General features: G+C 42.3%; 1 protein-coding gene across 15 annotated transcripts in view; it reads left to right on the forward strand.

The window, feature by feature from the left end:
* FBXL2 (F-box and leucine rich repeat protein 2) overlaps positions 1 to 15,129 on the forward strand; it is a 91,813-nt gene that overhangs the window by 46,020 nt on the left and 30,664 nt on the right. The gene's annotated exons all lie outside the window — the stretch shown is intronic.

The raw sequence follows: 15,129 nt of genomic DNA on the forward strand, positions 1-15,129 counted from the left end.
ACACATCCTCCTCTTGGCGCTTGGACAGAGCCGTGGGTGACAAAACTGTCCTGTGAGGCGGAGGACGTTGCTGGTTCACCGCGAAGTTTAGAGCAGAAATCCGTATCGGTGTCTATAGAAATGTTTAACATGTGAAGCCAGGTTACCATGAGAAATAATGATAAACATAGTCAAAGAGCCGTGAGCGGAGAGGAATTCTGTTGTGCCGTCAGGTTTGGGTTGTAATCACCTAGACCCAGCCGTGGCCTCTATCCTGCCCTTGTATGTGTATTCTTGTTGTGGTGCGAGGGGTGTGATTTGTTCACAAGTGTTGATTGAGCTTGTACTATACCAAGTACTGATTTAGGCACTGGAAATATGGCAGTAATTATAGTAGATTGAAATTCGATTCTAATGGGCCTTGCATATATGTTCTCTGTAACTCCTGCTCCATCATTAGATATGGAGTCCTGTTGATTTTAAATATTGAGATTTAATTGAGATACAGTGAAGTATGCATCTTTAAAGTATACAATTTGATATAGTTTAGGTTATGAATATACCCATGAAACTAACATTGTAATCAAGATAATGAGTGTGTTCATGTCCCACAGAATTTCCTTCATGGGCCTTTGTCATCACTCCCTTCCTCCCACCCCTTCTCTACTTTATCTCTAGGAAACCCCGATCTGCTTTCTGTCACTGTAGGTTAGTTTGCTTTTTCTAAAATGTTATATGTAACTATACAGCATGTATTCCTTTTTGCCTGGCCTCTTTAACTTAACATGGTTGTTTTTGAGCATTGTTATGTGTGTCAGTAGTTTTTCATTCCTTTTTATTGATGGGTAGTGGTCCACTGTATGGCATATAATGCAGTTTATTCATTCATCTGTTTATGGACATTTGGGTTTTTTCAACTTTCACCCATTACACACAAAACTGTTATAAAGGTTTTCGTGCAAGATGCATGCCATCATTTTTCTTAGGAGTAGAATGGAGTAGATCATTTGGTAGGTGTGTGTTTCACTTTTTAAGAAACTTCCAAAATGTTTCTCGAAAAATTGTGCCATTTTACATTCCCACCAGAAGTGTATGATGCTTCCAGTTCCTCTATGTCTTTGCCAATACTTGGTGGGTCAGTCTTTGTCATTTTAGCCATTCCTATGGATGTGAACAGTGTGGTATCTCATCGTTGTTTTAGTTCGCATTTCCCTCATGACTGACGCTGTTAAATGTCTTTTTATGTGATTTTTGCTATCCATTTATGTCTTTGCTGAAATGTCTGTTCTAATATTTGGTTGGTTGGTTGTTTTGCCTTTTTTTTGGTTAGATTGTTTATTGTCTTACCATTGAATTTTGAGAATTCTTAATATGTTCTGAATATAAATCCTTTATCAGATATGTTTTGCAAATTGTTTTTCCCAGTCTGTGGCTTACCTTTGTATTCTTTTAACTGTGTTTTGAAGTTTTTCATTTTGGGGTAGTTCAGTTTATCAGTATTTTTCTTATGAATCATGCTTTTGATATTACATATGAGATCTTTGCCTAACTCAAGGCCATAAAGATTTTCTCATATGTTTCTAGAAGTTTTGAAGTTTAGACCTGTGATCCATTTTGACTTGATTTTTTGTGTATGTTGTGAGGTGTAGGTTGATACTCATTTTTTTGGTCTGTGACATTCAGTTCTTAGCACCATGTGTTAAAATGACCACCCATTTCTCACCAAATTGCCTCTTACAGTTTTGTTAAAAATTATTTGTCCAAATAATTATGGAACTATTTCTGTACTCTCAGTATCTCCCATTGATCGAATTGTCTATCTTTACAGCAGACCACACTGTCTTGATAACTATAGCTTTATAATGAGTCTTGAAATCAGGCTTTATTAGTCCTTGAACTTAATTATCTTTGAAACCTGTTTTAGCTATACTAGGTTAGTTGCATTTCCATATAAATTATGGAACTATCTTGTCAATTTCTACAAAAAAGCTTGCTGGGATCCTGAGTAGGATGATGGTGAATCCATGGATCAATTTGCAGAGACTTGACATCTAGAAGCCTTTCAATCCATAAGCCTGGCTTATCTCTCCTTATATTTAGGTGTTTTTTAAATTTCCCTCAGTATGTTGTGGAGTTTTCAGTGTACAAATTGTGCACATCTTTTGTCCTATGTATCCATAAGTGTTATGAAATATTATTGTAAATGACATTTTAAATTCAAATTTTGATCGCTCATTGCTGGTAAATAGAAATATAATTGATTTTTTAAATTTTTTTCCACTTTTTAAGAAAAATTTTGTGTACTTATTTGGCTACACTGGATCTTAGTTGAAGTGTGTGGGATCTGTTGCCGTATGGGAACTGTTACAAGTCACGCCACCATGTAGGATCTAGTTCTCTGACAAGGGCTTGAACTCCAGCCCTCTGCATTGGGAACATGGAGTCTTAGCCTCTACACCACCAGGGAAGTCCCTGAAATATGATTGATTTTTGTACATTAATCTTTTATCCTGCAACCTGAATAGACTCACATTAGTTTCAGTAGTTTTCTTTGTTGATTACTTTGGATTTTCTTTGTAGACAGTCATGTTGCCTATAAATGAAGATAGTTTTTTTCCTTTTTTAAGGCTCTTTTTAAAAAATGATTCATGTATTTCTTCATGGCTGCACTGGGTCTCTGTTGCTGCCTGCGGCTTTTCTCTAGTTGCAGAGAGTGGGGGCTGCTCTTCTCTGCAGTGCCCAGGCTTCTCACTGCAGCGGCTCCGCTTGTCGTGGAGCACAGGCCTAGGGTGTGCAGGCCTCAGTACTTGCGGCGCATCGGCTCAGGAGTTGTGGCTTGCAGGCCCCGGGAGCGCTGGCTCAGTGGTTGTCGTGCCCAGACTTCTTTGCTCCATGGCATGTGGGATCTTGCCAGACCAGGGATCGAACCTTTGTCACCTGCATTGGTAGGTGAATTTGAGAATAATTTTTCTTGTTTTCAATCAGTGCATTTTCTTTTTTTAAACATTTTATTGGATTATAATTGATTTACAATATTGTGTTAGTTTCCAGTGTGTGGGGAAGTGATTCAGTTAAACCTACATTCATTCATTTTCAGATTCCTTACCATCAAGGTATTTAAGAATAATGAGTAGAATTCCATATGTTATACAGTAATTCTTATTGGTTATCTATTTTATATATAATAGTGTGTGTGTATGTTAATCCCAAGCTTCTAATTTATCCCTCTCTTCCCTTTGGTAACCATAACTTTGTCTTTGAAATCTGTGAGTCTTTCTGTTTTGTAAATAAGTTCATTTGTATACTTTTTTTTTAATTAGATTCCATAAGTGAGCGATAACATATGATATTTGTCTTTCTCTATCTTACTTCACTTAGTATGATAATCTATAAGTCCATCCATGTTGCTGCAAATGGCATTAATTCATTCTTTTTTATGCCTGAGTAATATTTCATTATATTTTCTTTATTCCATTGTCAATGGACATTTAAGTTGCTTCCATGTCTTGGCTATTGTAAATAGCGCTGTGATGAACATTGGGATCCATGTATCTTTTCAAATTACTGTTTTCCCATACACAGACCAGGAGTAGGATTATTGAGTGACATGGTAGTTCAATTTTTAGTTTTTTAAGGAACCTCCATACTCATCTCCTTTAGTAGTTGTACCAGTTTGTATTCCCACCAACAGTGTAGACCCTTTTATCCATACCCTCTCCAGCATTTATTGTTTGTAGACTTTGTTGATACTGGCCATTCTGACCAGCGTGAGGTGATACCTTGTTGTAGTTTTGATTTGCATTTCTCTGATGGTTAGTGATCCAAAGATGAAATTGCCAACATCTGTTGGATCTTAGAAAAAGCAAGAGAGTTTCAGAAAAACATCTACTTCTGCTTTATTGACTACACCAAAGCCTTTGACTGTATGGATCACAACAAACTGTGGAAATTTCTTCAAGAGATGGGAATACCAGACCTCTTACCTGCCTCCTGAGAAATCGGTGTGCAGGTCAAGAAGCAACAGTTAGAACTGGACATGAACAACAGACTGGTTCCAAATTGGGAAAGGAATACATCAAGACTATATATTGTCACCCTGCTTATTTAACTTATATGCAGAGTACATCATGTGAAATGCCAGGCTGGTTGAAGCCACAAGCTAGAATCAGTGTGAGGTGATACCTGAGAAATATCAATAACCTCAGATACGCAGATGAAACCACCCTTATGGCAGAAAGTGAAGAAGAACTGAAGAGCCTCTTGATGAAAGTGAAAGAGGAGAGTGAAAAAGTTGGCTCGAAACTCAGCATTCAGAAAACTAAGATCATGGGCATCCAGTTCCATCACTTCATGGCAGATAGATGGGGAAACAATGGAAACAGTGAGAGACTTTATTTGGGGGGGGCTCCAAAATCACTGCAGATGGTGACTGCAGCCATGAAATTAAAAGATGTTTGCTCCTTGGAAGAAAAGTTATGACCAACCTAGACAGCATATTAAAGAGTAGAGACATTACTTTGCCGACAAAGGTCTGTCTAGTCAAAGCAATGGTTTTTCCAGTAGTCATGTATGGATGTGAGAGTTGGACCATAAAGAAAGCTGAGCACCGAAGAATTGATGCTTTTGAACTGTGGTGTTGGAGAAGACTCTTGAGAGTCCTTTGGACTGTAAGGAGATCCAACCAGTCCATCCTAAAGGAAATCAGTCCTGAATATTCATTGGAAGGTCTGATGCTGAAGCTCCAATCCTTTGGTCACCTGATGCAAAGAACTGACTCATTGGAAAAGACCTTGATGCCGGGAAAGATTGAAGGCAGGAGGAGAAGGGGATGACAGAGGATAAGATGGTTGGATGGCATCACCGACTTGATGGACATGAGTTTGAGCAAGCTCGGGAAGTTGGCAATGGACGACAGGGAGGCCTGGCCTGCTGCAGTCAATGGGGTCGCAAAGAATCGGACACGACTGAGCAGCTGAACTGACTGACTGATTGTTGGTGATGTTGAGCATCTTTTCACGTGTATATTGGTCATCTGTATGTCCTCTTTGGAGAAATGTCTATTAAGGTCTTCTGCCCATTTTTTGATTAGGTTGTTTGTTTTTTGTTGTTGAGTTATATGAGCTGTTTGTATAATTTGGAGATTAAGCCCTTGTTGGTCACATCATTTGCAAATCTTTTCTCCCATTACTTAGGTTGTCTTTTCATTTTTTTTTTTTGTTTGTTTAGTTTTTAAATAATGGCTTTCTTTGCTGTGCCAAAGCATGGACGTTGATTCGGTTCTGTTTATCTTTGTTTTTATTTCTATTGGCTTGGGAGACTCACCTGAGAAAAACATTTAGGTCAGAAAATGTTTTGCCTGTGCTTTTGGCAAGGATTTTTATGGTGTCATGTCTTATGTTTATGTCTTTAAGCCATTTTGAGTTTATTTTTGTGCATGGCGGGAGGGTGTGTTCTAACTTCATTGATTTACATGCAGCTGTCAAACTTACCCAACACCCCTGAAGAGACTTTGCCTATTTTATATTCCTGCCTCCTTTATCAAAAATTAATTGACCATCAGTTCAGTTCAGTCACTTAGTCGCGTCCGACTCTTTGCAACCCCATGGACTGCAGCACGCCAGGCCTCCGTCTCCATCACCAACTCCCGGAGTTTACTCAAACTCACGTCCATAGAGTTGGTGATGCCATCCAGCCATCTCATCCTCTGTCGTCCTCTTTTCCTCCTGCCCTCAATCTTTCCCAACATCAGGGTCTTTTCCAATGAGTCAACTCTTCGCATGAGGTGGCCAAAGTATTGGAGTTTCAGCTTCAACATCAGTCCTTCCAATGAACACCCAGGACTGATCTCCTTTAGGATGGACTGGTTGGATCTTCTTGCAGTCCAAGGGACTCTCAAGAGTCTTCTCCAACACCACAGTTCAAAAGCATCAATTCTGCGGCGCTCAGCTTTCTTTATAGTCCAACTCGCACATCCATACATGACCACCGGAAAAACCATAGCCTTGACTAGACGGACCTTTGTTGGCAAAGTAATGTCTCTGCTTTTTAATATGCTATCTAGGTTGGTCATAACCTCCCTTCCAAGGAGTAAGTGTCTTTTAACTGCATGGCTGCAGTCACCATCTGCAGTGATTTTTGAGCCCAGAAAAATAAAGTCTCTCACTGTTTCCACTGTTTCCCCATCTATTTGCCATGAAGTGATGGGACCGGATGCCATGATCTTAGTTTTCTCAATGTCGAGCTTTAAGCCAACTTTTTCACTCTCCTCTTTCACTTTCATCAAGAGGCTCTTTAGTTTAATGTCTCGTGTGCACCTGAAAAGAATGTGTATTCTGTGTTTCTTGTTTGTTTTTGGACAGAATGTCCTGAAAATATCAATTGAATCTCTCTGGTCTATTGTATCATGTAGGTTCTGTGTTGCCATATTGATTTTCTGCCTGGAAGATCTGTCCCTTGATATCAGTGGGGTGTTGAGTCTCCTATGTTACTGTGTTCCCATCAGTTCCTCCCGTTATGTCCATTAACATTTATTTGATGTACTCGGGTGCTCCTCTGGTAGATGTATATATGTTGACCAGTGTGAAATCCTCTCCTTGTATTGATCTCTCTATCATTATTTTGTGTCCTTCTGTATCTTCCTTTATAGCCTTTGGTTTAAAGTCTGTTTTGGTATAAATAGTGTAACTGCAGCTTTTTTGTTATTTCCATTTGCGTGAATATCTTTTTCCATCCCCCCACTTTCAGTCTGTGTGGGTCCTTTGCCCTAAGGTGGGTCTCTTGTTGGCAGCAGATTGTAGGCTTTTTTTTTTTTTAATCCAGCCTGCCACCCTATGGGTTTTGATTGGAGTATTCAGTCCATTGACATTTAAGGTAATTATTGACACATATGTATTCATTGCCAAATTAAACCTTGTCTTCCAGTTTGTTCTTTGTTTTTCCTTTTTTTCCTTTTATTTTATGCATGTGCTCTCTTCTCTGTGGTTTTTGTGGCTTTACTGTAAGTTTTTGACTCATGGATGCCCGGTTTTTCAAGTATGTTAATGCCTTCTTACAACTGCTTGCTGTAGACTGATACTCATATAGGCTCAAACACATTCCAAATTAAAAAAAAAAGGAATCTGCATTTTCTTACTCTCCTTCCCTGTATTTTATGATTTTGGTGTCCTATTTTACATCTTCATGTTTATCCTTTTGCTGTTCCTTGTATTTATTGTTGCTTTCCCAAATAGTTTTTTTTTTTTTCTTTTTTTGATCTGTATGTTGGCTAGTTTAAGTGATTTACTTTCTGATTATGATTTCCTCCTTTTTATATCTTCTTGCTTCTTTTCTATTTAAAGAAAATCTTTCAATATTTTTTCCTTCTGTTCTAAATGATAATCTTGATGGGTAGCTAGAGTATTCTAGGTTGCAGTTATCCCTTTCAAGACTTTGAATATATTTTGCCCTTCCTTTCTGGCCAACAGTGTTTCTGTAATGAAATCAGCCCATAGCGTTAGGGGGTTTCCTTGTAATGAACTTTTTCTCTTACTGTCTTTAGAATCCCCTTTTGTCTTTAGCTTTTACTATTTTTATTATAATATGTCATGGTGTAGGCGCTTCCTATATCTGGATATGTATTTCCTTCTTTAGGTTTGGGAAGTTTCAGCCATAATTCTTCAATATATTTTCAGTCCCCTTTTGTCTTTCTTCCCCTTCTGTAATCCATGGTAGGCATATATTGGCACACTTTAGACTATTGCATAGGTCTGTTATATTCCTTTCATTTTTTTTTTTATTTGCTGTCTGATGTGTTGATTGAGTAATTTCCATAATTCTATCTTACAGATCACTTATTCTTTCTTCTACTTTTTTCATTCTGCTCTTCGTTGCCTTTAGCTCAGCTGTCATCTCAGCAAAAAATTTTTCTTGGCTCCTTATAGTTTCCAGCTCCTTTCTACAGTAACCTGCATTCCTGTTGACAGCCTTTCTTAATTCCTTCAGTGTTTTCATCGCCTCCTTTGTGGCCTCGCCGTCTGTTGGACTGAAGAGGTCTCCTTCATTGTTTGCTCCTTCTCTTGGTCTTTTAACTGGGAGTGGCTCCTCTGCCTCTTCATTTTGCTTGCATTTCTCTCTTTCTGTGAGTTTAGGAGAAACATTTATCAATTGTGGTCTTGGAGGGCTGTTTTTATGTGGGAGTGCTCCTGCCTAGCTTGTATGGGTTTAATATTTTTTTGGCTTGAGGGCTGTTTTTGGTTTGGATGCTTGTGGTCTGTTTCCTCTGTGTGTGCTGGCTGTTAGCCCTGGATATTCCCAGGAAGGCAGGGGAAAGCAGTTGGCTCCTGGTTGCGGGACCCTCGGTAGCAGGTTGCGTGTGCTCCCAGGAAGTGGGGGTGGGCGTTGGTGCCTGGCTGTGGGACCCTCTGCAGCAGCAGCGGTCTGTCCCCACCTCTGGAGCCCAGGATGGCAGCGGTGCGGCTCACCCCACCCCTGCTCCCTAAGAGCGCCTGCAGAGGAAGCTGCTCCTCAGGCGGCCTGCCCCCTCCTCGTGTGCCCCCAGCAACGGTGCCATGCCCCTCTGGAGGGCCCTCCTCCCATGCCCCCCCGATTGTGGCCCACCGCAGCCCGCCACCCATAGTCCCCTCCAGGCCTGCCCTCTGAAGCCGGGCCTCCGCCCCAGCAGGTGCACGGCTCAGGCTGGAGGGAGCCAGGCGCCACCGGCCTTCTCTGCTTTGGCCTCTGCACACCGCTTACTGCATTCTCCGCCAAGGTTCCCCCTCTGTCCCAACTGATGTCCCCCCCGGGAGGAGACTTCCCAGTGTGTGGAAACCTTTCCTCTTTCGCAGCTCCCTCCCAGGGGCGCAGGTTCTATCTAGATCCCTTTGTCTCTCTTTTTTGTGTGTGTTATCCAGTTGTGTGGAGATTTTCTTGCCTTTTTGGAAGTCAGAGGTCTTCTGCCAGTATTCAGTAGATGTCCTGTGAGAATTGTTCCACACGTAGATGTATTTTTGCTGTGTTCATGGGAGAAGGTGAACTCCACGTCCTACCTCTCCACCATCTTGATCCGATCACCCATCATTTCTTAAAATGCATTCTCATCCCCTTCTCTCTCCTTACTCTGGAGCCCCCGTTATGTGTAGACTGGCATGCTCTATATTAATGCATAAACCTCACATGTTGCTTTCAGTTTGTTTTCATTTGTCTTTCTGTCCGCTGTTCTGACTGGGTGATTTCACTTCCGTCTTCCAGATCACTTGTTCATTGCTCTGTTTCATTTTAGTCTGCTCCCCATTATTTCTACATTGGTTTCTGTCTGCTTTTGAACAGTTCGTCTTTATAGTTTCTAGTTCCTCCTTACAGTGACCTTGCATTTCTATCAATAATCTTTCTTAATTCCAGTGTCACTTTTATTACCTCCTTTTTGAACTTGGAGTCTAGTAGATATTCTTTCGGGAGCTGTCTCGTTTGTGTTTTAATGTTTGTGTGTTTTTGCTTGCGCTCGGTCTGCGTGGCTGCGCGCAGGCTTTCTCCGGTTGAGGAGGGCTGGCCTCCTCCCTGGTTGCAGTTTGCAGGCTTCTTGCGGCAGTGGCTCCTCACGTCCCAGAGCACGGGCTGCAGGGCACATGGGCTTTGGCAGTTGGCAGCGCCTGTGCTCAGGAGCTGTGGCAGACAGGCTCAGTTGCCCTGTGGCGTGTGGCGTCTTCGTGGACCAGGGATTGAATCCCTGTACCCTGCTTTGACGGGTAGATTCTTAACCAGTGACCTACCAGTACCAGAGAAGTTCGATTTCTCTTGTCTTAATTGGTAGTGGTTTGCTTTTTCATTCTACTTAACTTTCTCTGTCTCTGTGAATTTAGGAGAAATAACCGTCCACTGTGGCTTTGAAGGGCTGTGTTTCTGTGGGAGCATCTACGCGTAGACTGGTAGGTGCAGTTTTTTGGTATGGACGCCAGCCACACCTCTCCTCAGCGTCTGCTGTCTGCCATCTCCCTGTTGGAGGAAGGTGATGGGGGTTGTAGCGTCTGGAGCCTGCGCTCAACGTGCAGAGGGACTTGCTCTTCGCTCCATCGTTGTCCCTGTCGAGGGCAGGGCCTGCTCCCCAGGGGCTGAGGGAAGTTCTGAGGGTCTGGTTCCGTCAGGCTCCATTGTTTTGAGTGTGTGTCCTGCACCAAAGGAGCTGATCGCTGAGGCCGGGGAGGGCTGTGCGGTCACAGCCAACCTGTGCGCCAGCTGTGGAGGCATCGGCAGTTCGGCTCTGAGGCAGCCCAGGGTCACCGAGCTTTCTGTGTTGTGTGTGTCCCAGATCCAGTGCGAGGCTGTGGCATTGGGAGGCTGGGGCTCGGGGCTGGGGCGGCGTGGCTGCCGGGAGTTGAGCGGCTGTGCTGCCCCCTGAGATCGGGGCTGCCTGTCTGGCAGCCTTCTCCCGGGACCTGTCTGCCCCAGAGTTAAGCTGCCGTGTGGCGTGGGTGGAGACAGTGCTCAGGCTGGAGAACGCCGCCCGGTGTGAATGCTGACCGAGGCTTCTGTGACTCCGCCTGGACTCCACTCCAGCTGTGCGTCTGACCAGCCCGACTCAGTCTTCAGCTAGACCCAAGTCTCCACCAGGCGCTGCAGTGAGCAGGGCTGGGAAGTTCGCCCCTTCAGACCGGAAAGTGCCTGAGGCAGCAGCCACCAGTGCGAGGCTCTCTGCCCCGATTGTTGGCGAGCCAGGACGCACACTCCTCACAAGTACGGCCTAGGCTTCTCCAGCCTTCTGGCTGCCTCGGTGGATTCCCAGCAGGCCAGGGGGCCTGGGTTGCTCAGATTGTGAGTCAGCTTGCTCCCTCCCAGGGCAAGGGGTCCAACCGTGTGGACCTTCTCTGCCTTGCCGGTCCCGAACCTGATCACCTCCCCCTGCCTTGTTTGTCCTGCCCAGTTACGTGGATATTTTTCTTGTAGCTTTGCTTGTATAGGAGTTGTACCAGTTATAGTTAGGTTTCCTGTGGGAGTTATTCCTCACGTCGATGGATTTTTGGTGTGTTCATGGGGAGAGGCGAGCTCCGTGTCCTCCTATTCTGCCATCTTGATCCCCCTCTTCCTACATTGGTTGGTTTTTGAGTGTTAAACCAACCTTCCACCTTTCAGATAGGCCCTTGTTGAGTTGTCCTGTACTACATTTTTTACATGTTTTTGGATCCTAGTTGCAAAAATTGTGTTAAATTTTTTCGTATACCCATGTTTGTGAGGGATGTTGTTCTGTGGTTTTCTTGTGATGTTTTTGTCTGGTTTAATTATCAGGTTGTGATAATTGTAATTTTAATTATAGCCTTACAGAATGAATTGAAATGTGTTTTCTCCTCTTCATCTTTTTTGAAAAGTTTATGTAGAATTTGTATTGTTTTACCTTACTTGGTTTGGTAGAATTCACCATTGAGGCCTACTGCGCCTCCTTGTTTTTTATGGAAGGGTTTTAACTATAAATTCTATTTCTTTAATATGTATAGAACTCTTCTGGTTTTTTATTCCTTCTTGAGTTAGCTTTCATATAGTTTTTGCCTTTCAAAGATTTTTCTCCATTTCATCTAAGTGCTTGAAGTTTTTGAAAAAAGTTGTGAATAATACCCTTCTGCTATCATTTTAATATCTAAAATCTGTAGTGATCTCTCTTTGTTCCTGATTTTGGTAATTTTTTTTTTTTTAACTATATGAAAGTAATTGCTATGTCTAATAAAAGTCACAATGATTTTCAGTGCCTATTGCAATATAGATATATTCTTTGAATTTTTATTGACATTAATACCAGTTTTTAAAGAGTGTGTGTGTGTGTGTCAGTCGCTCAGTCGTGTCTGACTCTTTGTGACCCCGTGGACTGTAGCCCACCAGGCTCCTTTGTCCATGGGATTCTCCAGGCAAGAATACTGGAGTGGGCTGCCATTTCATTTCTCTGATAGTCGCAATATTTGTCTATTTATTCCTGGTCAGCCTAGCTGTGCTGTGCTTAAGTCATGTTTGACTCTTTGTGACCCCATGGACCTCATGGACTCTTTGCAAGCCTGCCCGCCAAGCTCCTCTGTCCATGGGAATTCCCCAGGCAAGAATACTGGAGTGGGCTGTTTCCTTCTCCAGGGGATCTTCCCAACGCAGGGATCGAACCCAGATCTCCTGCATTGCAGGCAGATTCTTTACCATCTGAGCCACCAGGGAAGCCAGTGAATACTGCAGTGGGTAGCCTATCCCTTCTCCAGGGAATCTCCCCAACCCAGGAATGGAACTGGGGTCTCCTGCATTGCAGGCGGATTCTTTACTAGCCAGGCCACTAGGGAAGCCCCAGCCTAGCTAGGGGGTTATTAATTTTTTGATGTTCTCGAGGAACCAGTTTGGGATGTCATTTTTTCCCCCTTGTTTTTTTACGTTTTCTACTTCATTGATTTCTTCTCTGGTCTTTATTATTTCCTTTATTTTGAGTTTCATTTGGCCTTTTTTCTAGTTTTTTTAATGTGGAAGCTGTCTTCTTTTAGATTATTTTTTTTAAGGCTCCATTTTATATCTTTGCGGGGGGCTTAGTAGCTACAACTCATTATTTTATAATCCTAGTGTTGTTTTTTAGTTTATATTGTACATTTTAAAGTCATTACAGTCTACCCTTGAATTATATTACATCTCGCTTCCATTTTCCCTTGCTCAGCTATCATGCTGTTATTGCCATACACTTTCAGATTCCAAATATGGTCTTAAATCCACACTGGATAGTTATTATTTTTGTTTTAACAGTCAGTTGTTTTTAAAGAGATTTAAATAACTAGAATGACTTTCTATAAGTCGTTAATATTTCCAATCCTTCATTTCTTTTTGTAAACACAGATTTTCATCTCACGTCATTTTTTTTTCTGCCTGAAGAGTGCTCTTTAACTTTTCTTGCACTGCAGATCTGATGAATTCTTTCAGCACTTCTGCCTGAAAGAAACTTATTTTCTCTTCAGTTTTGAAAAAATATGTTTTGATGAATATAAAATTGTGTTGACAGTTCTTGTTTTCTTTTTTACTATCGATGAGAACTCTTTTGTCATACTTACTTTATTCCTCTGTATGAGGTGTATCTTATTTCTCTGGGTGCGTTTAATGTTTTTTTTAATTACTGGTTTTTACCAATTTGGTTAAGCTTATGCCTTGGTGGATTTTCCTTCTAGTTTCTTGTACTTGGAATTCTTTCAGTTTGTAGGATTTGTAAGTTTATAATTTTCATAAAACTTTTGACCATGATTCCTTCTGATACTATCCTGCCTCACACAATCTCTTGTCTTTAGGGACTCCAGTTACACGTTCATTAGGTTGTTTGAAGCTACCCCACAGTTCTTTTATGCTCTGTTCTTTCTCTCTTTTCTTTCCATATTTCTTTTTAGATACTTTCTGTTTCTATGTGTTTTAAATTCACAGATCTTTTCTTCCACAGTGTCTAATCTGCTGTTAATCCCATTTGTAAATTTTCATCTCATTGTGGTTTTCATATTTAAAAGTTGAATTTGTATCTTTATGTCTTTCATGTCTCTGTGTAACATGCTTAATAGACATGAGATGTTTAATTAACATCTTCACTCCAGCTCCATAGAAGTGTATTGTACAGAACCCAATTATGATGACTTTTAATGCCTTTGTCTGCTCTTTCTGGGCTTCCCAGATGGTGCACTGTAGTGGTCAAGAACCCGCCTGCCAGTGCAGCAAATGTAAAAGACATGCAAGTTCGATCCCTGGGTTGGGAAGATCCCCTGGAGGAGGTTGGCAACCCAGTCCAGCCTTGCCTGGAGAATCCCATGGACAGAGGAGCCTGGTGGGCTGCCGTCTGTGGGGTTGTAAGAGCAGGACACAACTGAGATTACTTAGCGCAGCACACCGAGCTGGTTCTAGGACCCGTGTCAGTTCTGGATGCCGTAATAGATCGAAGTTTCTCTTCATTGGGGATATATTTCCCTTCTTATTTGAATGGATGGTAATTTTTTGTGTCAGTTCTGGATGCCGTAATAGATGGAAGTTTCTCTTCATTGTGGATATATTTCCCTTCTTATTTGAATGGATGGTAATTTTTTGTGTCAGTTCTGGATGGCCTTAATAGATCGAAGTTTCTCTTCATTAGGCATATATTTCTCTTCTTATTTGAATGGATGGTAATTTTTTGTTCAATGCTAGACATTGTGAATGTTACTTAGGGTACAGAGTATTTTTGTATTCTGATAAATATACTTGAGTTTTGTTCTGAGACATAGCCGCGTTACTTGGACGTAGTTCCTTTGAACTAGGAGATCTTTTCTTTTGGTTTTATGAGGTTGGACCAAAGCAGTGGTTAGTCGAGGGAAAATTCTAGGTACTGCTCTTCTGAAGCAAGACACTTCTCAGTACTCTGCCAGTGCCCCACACGTTATGGCATTTTCACTCTTGTCTCGTGGGCATGGGTACTCTTATTCACCCTGGCTGAGCTCTGGCTTTGTCCCCTTAATGCTTTTTGTTGAGTCCTTCCCTGGTTTTGGGTGATTTGCACACGCTGACTAGTGCTCTGCTGAAATCTTGAGGGAACCCTTTGCAGATCTCTGGAGTCCTCTCCATTCTCATACTCTTCTCTGATCACCCTGACGGCCATGGTCAGACATTTGACTCCATACGCTCAGATCAGGGAGCTCACTAGGCTCTAGCTGGGTCCCCTTTCCCTACACCAAAGCAGAGCAGAAAGAGCAGGTAAGATTGACACGGGGTTGGAGGCCAGGTTTTGGAGACCTTTGGGTACTACGTGGAAGCATCAGGACTCAAGCCTGTAAGATACACTGAAGCCATATCTCAAGAAAACGCAGATGGAAGCAGGACCTTGCTGTATATGTTCAGGACTAAGGGCCAGTAAGGGATGTTTAAGTCTCTGCCTCTGGCCATGCTGCCAGCCCCCAGATCATTGAGGTCATCACCCTTCATGACTCAGTGTCCTCACTGGTAAAGGATGGGTCTTGATGCTGACCAGTTACTGACCCCATCAGTGGCCAGAGATGGTTTCCCCGGAAGAGCCCAGGGAAGTGCTGACAGCACAACACAGGAGGGACCCGACCTGCTTCAGTTGCTGCCAACGGATTTTTCTGTAGATGAGAACAGGGAGCCAGACCTCTGCTCTCAGGTAACCGCCAGAATCTGAGTGCAGAAAAGTTCCAGCTGATACGCAGT

This window comes from Giraffa tippelskirchi, chromosome 9 (assembly GCF_054371585.1).
Source record: "Giraffa tippelskirchi isolate mGirTip1 chromosome 9, T2T-mGirTip1v1.2.pri, whole genome shotgun sequence".
Taxonomy (NCBI): Eukaryota; Metazoa; Chordata; class Mammalia; order Artiodactyla; family Giraffidae; genus Giraffa; species Giraffa tippelskirchi.